This window comes from Oratosquilla oratoria, chromosome 1 (assembly GCF_046742065.1).
Source record: "Oratosquilla oratoria isolate Oo_2021 chromosome 1, ASM4674206v1, whole genome shotgun sequence".
NCBI lineage: Eukaryota > Metazoa > Arthropoda > Malacostraca > Stomatopoda > Squillidae > Oratosquilla > Oratosquilla oratoria.
In genome coordinates, this window is record NC_134777.1 from 51,167,914 (window position 1) to 51,175,413 (window position 7,500).

Below are 7,500 nucleotides of genomic sequence, written 5' to 3' on the forward strand. Positions count from 1 at the left end.
TGCTGTGTAGTGGTAATTCCAAAATAGAAGACATCACCTCTCGAAAATACTGTGAATAAACGAGAGGACTTTCACGATGAGCAGATCTTAGCTTCAGCTGAAACCCTCATTTACCCAGTGTGCTTGCTATCCCAGAACAAGTAGAAACCATCAGTATCTATTGGCTTAGAACCCGAGGTCACAATGTGCAAGGCGAGACCTAATCCAGCCAGCCATCAACTGTCCATACATCTCAAAGTTAGGTTTGTGTCGAAGATAATATTGTCACAACAGAGGCTTTTCCAAGGTGATCGAAATTGTCTGAAGAGAGGCAGAATAAAACTCCTTAAGGCCTAGAGGCTTCTTCAGCTTAAACAGAACTGTTTGGTGAAGAACAAAATGCCGAGTTTGACACTATATGCCAATCGAATCGTCTGAAGGAACCCAGACCAAAACTTTGAAGGCGCCGAATTCGATAGGGTATATCATGAAGGGTGCTGTAGCTCAACCCACGCCTCCAAAGAGACTGGTAACTCAAACCAGTCTCTTCGGAGGCGTGGGTTCGAGCCCCATCCCTGTCAGCACTTGTTGTAGTTTCTAAATTAGTGCTACAACAAGGGTTAATAGAGATAGTCTAATTAAGTGATTTATTAAACTCTTTAAGATAAATTCAGTTGCTGACCCTACATAGGGGACTTATTCGCCGTTGTGTGGGTACACATCTCAAGTTGTGATGAGTTCGTGTTTCCCAGACAGAATCCAAAGCCTTGTCAGTGTTTCTTTTCTTAAAGACAGTCTTCAGTTCATTGCTGTCCGCAGCAATATTACATCTCTATTTCTTTTCTGTTGCCGTTTTCACAGTCACTGGTGTTCTGAACTTACTGCTTGCATGCGTCTCTTCCTTCAGAGACTACGTTAGACGGACTTTTCTATTGTCTCATGCCTCTTCTATCTATTTATATTTTTGCAAAAGCCAACCAGTAAGCTCTGTATATTCTACCACTGGGAGGCCCTGAAACACCTTACTCTGATATTTGTCCACCTAGGTATGACTTGGACTCATTCAACTGTTGAATTTCACGAGACACTTCCTCGACTCGACACTGATTCTTGACTTCAAGGTGATGTTCTTCGTTCTGATTTTTCCGGATCGATTCCCTGCGAAGACTTAATTATTATTCTCTTTTTTTTTTCTATCGGCCATTAAAAAAGAAAAAAAAAAAAAAAAGAGGATGCCTGGCTACAATCAAGGGATTTTTATCCATGTTCGTATTTTTTTTTTTTTCGTTTCAGGTCTACGTTCGGTTGGAATGGATGTACAACAACAAAAATTAAGTAAGTAGAGATATTTTGAATAGGTATGATTTCGTGAGTCATGCAGTAACATCAGTGACGAACACAAAAGAAAATGCTTTGTGGATGCTTTGTGGATGTAAACAAAAATGTTCCCATTATCTTTTCTGTAATAATCGAGGCAAACCTTATTGTAACATAGGCGATTTTTTAAAGAGAAAGAGAGGGAGAGAGAGAGAGAGAGAGAATTCAACACTGTAACTTTATTTAGCTATTTTTAATTACCTAACCTAACCTAACCTAACTTAACCTGGTTTTAATGTCAAAAAGGTTGGATGCAGCAGGGCACTTTATATTGCATTTAAATTCATCTTATTATAACATTTGAAGTTTTATGTTCATAAATTAGTGTATATTGTATTTTCTGCCTTTTTACTATTTCAAATGCTTTTTTTTTCTTATCTAATTCGACGATCGCTCACTCTACCTTTCCTTTCTTTATATAAATACACGTAATTGTTTTATTTTTTTTATTACATTGTAACATAATTTTTATTTTTTTATGTTTATAAGTTATGTTTTCAATGTTTTCATTTTTTCATATTCTTTTAATCTTTCGTATAATTCGAAGTTCCTTATGTAAATACACGTAATTGTTTGATTTTTTTTATTATCACATTGTAACATAATTTTTATTTTTTTTATGTTTATAAGTTATGTTTTCAATGTTTTCATTTTTTCATATTCTTTTAATCTTTCGTATAATTCGAAGTTTGCAATATCTTTCTCATTCCCGCCGGAGGTTCATAATCCAACATGGCAGATTTTTAATCTGTGTACTACATAAAAGTAAACATATTCATTTCATCGCACTTGGATGAATTACTTTATAAGTTGATTCGTACATATTTGTTAAGCAAATGGTGTCAACAAAATGGTAACCGCGCGAAACACCGACAAAAAATCATTACATTAGAAAATCTATACGAGTATTACCTCTAAACAAAATCATATTCGAATTTTCATTCACAGAAATTTTTGGTGATCTTCATATATAATTTTCGCTTACTACATTTGGTTATTTGTTCTCTTTTCCATGTTAAAATGAGCCCTTTTACGTTTCACTTTTTGCTTCTCAATTGCATTGTATACCTGTGAACTCGAGTTAAGTATTTGGTAAAATACTTTGCTGTTTAATCACTAGGAGTTTAGTAGGCAACATGTAAGTTCAACATTCAGTAAAGGGCTTCATGATGAAGCTTAGTACGAACTCATGCCAAAATAGGCGAAATAGTAGATTCGTAGATACCCCCCCCCCCAAGGAAATGTACCTACGAAACCACAAAGGTCTTCCTAAGTCCGCTTAGTAAACAAAATATTTTGAATGTTACACTTAATTCTGAAAAACAACGCTTAAGTCTTTTCTATAAAAACAGTTTCACTAAATGCACTATTTTGAATGTTGCACTTAATTCTGAAAACAACGCTTAAGTCTTTTCTATAAAAACACTTAGTGTCACTAAATACAGTTTGGCAGACGACAGTGTCGTGGGAGGTGTCTTAATTCATCTTAATTTGACTTATTGTAACCTCGGAGTTACTCTTCTCAGCATTTATACGTCCCTTTTTTCCGTTTCTGTGCTACGTTTGGTCAGAATGAATGTAAAACAAGAAGTAAGTATGCAGAGATATTTCATATAGGTGTGATTTTGTGAATCATGGAGTAATATCACTGATGAACACAAAAGAAAATGTTTTATGGAAGTAAACAAAAGAATTCACGTATCTCTTTAATCATTGAGCCAAATTTTATTGTAACATTAGTGATTTTATAAGAAAGAGAGAGAGAGAAAGAGAGAAAAAGAGAGAGAAAAGTCAACACTTCAACTTTATTGTTTCTTTAATAACATAACCTAGCCTTACTTAGTTTGTAATCTACCTTTAACATATTACAGGGTGTAAAAAATGGATGCAGTAGGAGACTTTATATTACATTCTCGTGTATTTTTTTAAGTTTTATGTTTATAGATTAATATGTAATGCATTTTTTATAATTCCAGTATCCTATATGCTTTTATTTTCTATTCAATTCGACGATCGCTATTTCTTATACTCGCCAGAGGTTCTTTATGTAAATAAACGTAAATGTATAATAATTTTCTTTGCATTGCAGCATAATTTTTTGATGTTTTATATTCATAATTCAGCGTATATTTCCTTTTTAATATCTTTAATATTTTATATGCATTTCTTTATCTAATTCGATGGAGGTATGCTTTCATGGTAAGTGATTTATGGTTATAAGTTAATGTATATTGCATTTTTATATCTTTATTATATTAGATGCATTTTTTATCTGATTCGACGGAAGTATGATTTCATGATTTCAATTTATGTACATATCAGTAAATATTCAGTGTTGTTAATTGCACGTGGATGAATTACTTGATAAGTTCACTGGTGCACGTGAGCAAAACACCGACAAAGATCATTACGTTGGGAAATATATACTGCATTTATACAAAATTATATTCGACTTTTCATTCACAGAATTTTTCAATGACCTTCGTATATAACTTTCGTTTACTATATTTTTTATTTGCTCTCTTTTCTATTTTAATATTAGGAATTTTATGTTTCATCTTTTGCTGTGTTGATTGCTAAGGAGTTTGGTATGGAACACTAGTACTCCACTCAGTAAAGTGGTCCATGGTTAGGCTTAAGTTAAACTCATCCCGAAATAGTAGATTTGTAGGTACCGCCCCAGATATGTACGATTGTTGCCAGTGGTAAGATAATCATAAATACATCCCAAGTACGGCTGAAGGTCTTCATCCATGGCAAACATTAGGCTAGGGGTTGTCAACCTTTTTCCCGTTGCAAACACCGAGTCATCAGACCATCGACCCGTAACCCCACTAACCTGACACAGAATATACAATGGTAGTATATTAAGACTAATTCAGTGTACAATGATACTGCATTGGATATCAAATGGTTCAAATTGTAATGAATGTATTCATCAGGTAGGCATTAACATAAAGAGCAATGTACAGTGATACTACACGCGCATATTTAACCGTTTAAGTAATCTTTCGCTAAGTACCCCTGTAAACCATCTCACGAACCTCTGCAGTCGACAAATCCTCACGTGCGGCTGTACCACGTTATCGAGAGTATGCCAATGTTTATAGAAACCTACAAGAATAGTGATTGTCAATGGCGCGTTCTGTGGGGATTCATGAGACTGCAAGAGATCCTTAGGACTGCGCATTAAGGGTCTTGTGAAACAATACGTACCTTCGAAAGGTTTGGGGAGGAGAGCTGATGCCATCCTGTTGCCTTCATCATTGACGACAAAGATGTATGTAATGACAAGTGTATGTAGAGAGTCCCGTCATCATCATCATCATCATCATCATCATCATCTATCCCATGTATGGGAGAGAGTGAGAGGGCATTCAAGATAACATGTGGCTTATCTTTCTCCTATAGTCCTTGCGCTTTAAGGAGTCCGTTTAGGGTGGGGCAGAAGCGGGAATTCCCTTGATTGCAACGGTGCCAATTTGACCAACAATTATTATCAGATCTTCACTGTCACCTGTCATCCAGTGACACCTCAGCATGGTAGAATGGGGGGAAAATCATCGCTATCACCTGTCATAGAACTTATTGACGTCGTTGTTGTAATCCTAGAAAGTGATGCACATTATACTATACTACATACAGAATAAAAAAAATCATATAGCACATAGATAAGAAATATGAGAGTGAATGTACAAAGGCTGAATTGGCAGAATGGCTCACGACGTATGCCACACTAAATAGGCTCTTTGGAGAGCAAGGACTATAGCTGAAGAAGACTTGTTGTCGAAAAGTCAATAATATAGTGTTCCTGTGTTTCTCTACGACCTTTTCCACTCAGCTGCTGTTAACTTGTAGGGTTGGATTCTCGACTTTATTAAGAAGCTTTGTGTTGTGAATAGGCATCAACTGAAAATGGTTCATCTCAAGACTGAATGTTGTAAACTCCATAGAAAAGTCTTGCACTTTCTCAGTGCTCATAATTATGATAGGGAGCATGCCATCTCCACTTCTGCACATCGGGATTCCATGTCTGCAACGGTACATAATGCCGTGTTAAAAAGAACATCGGGGGCAGTAGTATACCCTTACTCCTGAAACAACAAGCTAGTTGGGCCAGCACTACGTATTGTACTATATCCTTAGTTCCTCCAGTGATTGGAGAACAAACACTAACGTGGGGTAAAACTGCTAAATTGGTAGGCCAGACTAATCAGTGGTAGAGAAAATGTCAAAACATTTATTTTCTCGTCCACAAAAACATTGACATTGTGATGTAGAGTACTTGCAGTGGTCTGAACTGGGTTTGGCCTGTTTGATATTGTTCCTGTTTATGGTTATAACAAATGTATGGCAGGTTCGAACTATGTCTGTGACGTGGAACGGATGCTGTTCGTAGAAACTGATTTTTGGTGTGTGGTTTGTCAACTCGAGCAGAATCTCCACGTCAGTTGCATTAGTCATCCAATGAAACCAACTCCATGATTGTCAGCTCAAGATTTTATAAAAATGGTGAGATCATAGTCCTCCTCAGTTATTTTGATTTGATGATATCCCGCCCTCGGTTTGAATGTTGTGAACCATGTTTAACTTCAATGTAATCTATACGTTTACAAGGGAACCAAACGGAGGATATCTGTCTTCGGTCACAATTTTTGAGTCCACAGTCCATGTACTTTCTTAATCCTAGGAAAGATTGAATGATACTATATTTTGAAGTATTGTGTCTTGGCTCTGATATCCAGATTATGAATCCAATTTCAGCTATAACATCTGTTCTTCTACTGAACTATGCATCCTGTGAAACAGTCATTGAAAATGAGTGAGAATTCTTTACAAGTTGAATGCATTTAGGTTGTCCACATATTGCCCTCATTGTTTGTGAGGAGCTAAAAACCCGAGGAAAACGAAAACTATGGCTATATCGTACTGTGCTGACTGGACAGCAATCGGTTTTCAGCTGTAGGTTTAACTCGGTAATAGAGTAGCCAGAAAAAAAAAGTGGTCCCTGGGAAGATGGGTGGTGATATAGCACATAATGTATTTACATGTATTCGGCTGTCTGGGTTTGCCTAGAAAACTTAGATGACAATAAAATAAGTGGTATTTAGTCATGTCAACAAAAAAAGGAAAATTTTTTGAAATAATATTTTCTTGTTATATTGGTCTAGATAAGGGGTGAAATTTCATAAGCATTCGAAAGGTCTTTTGGCTTCTTTGCTAAGATATCTCCAGTCAATGGTAATGAGGAGATCCCAACTGTCCTGTATACACCCATACCTATGGCTATATCTTCTGCACCCTAATCAAGTATCCACAAGATATTTTCTTGCCCCCCATAGTGTGTTGTTGTGACACTGACGCATGTTTATCTTATATAATCGATACATGTGCGTAATGGTCTCGAAGTTTTGCTTTTCCACTGTTTAGTGTCGAACTCTTGGGACAGTAGTTTTCTGCTCTGGGTTGCAGGTGAGTAAACGATTGCAAAGTGTAATACCACGATACAATCATTTCAGGATGCGTAAGATTTCCCGCAAATATGTGTGTCTACCTCTGTTTTCTTCCACACCTAAATTAACTCCACTAATTTTCTGGGATTCTTTACAGTTTGACGTGGCGTGTCTATGTAGACTTCCTTTTATACTATGCAATTTTGACCACATTCCAACCCCTAATTCTTGTAATAATTTACGGCCACTACCTATTGTTAGGGGTGTGTTGATGGCTTTCTGCATTCACAAGAAGGCCAATTCCACTTGTAACGACAATGCCCCTGTTATGTGCTTTGTTGTCCAAACACGTCTCACAGAAGTCACAAAATACTGCAATCTCCTTAGTAGCTTTGAAAAAAAAAAAAAATTCTTATATTTCTCTTGAACTATAACATGGAATTCACGACAGTCCAATACTTTGTTGCATTTATTTGAATTATCTTCAGGACCATGACTTCTTCTATGTCTGGACCAGACCTCAGTGTATGTATCTAGTCTTCGTTTTCGAACAAGTATAGACTGCATACGCTGCTCGGAGGGCTGTAGGGTACAGCGGAGTATGTAACCACTGATTTTGCATTTTCAGCATTGCCTTTCTAAAGTGGAGCTCATGATGTCAGGCAAGGATATGTTATGAAATTTTGGCTGT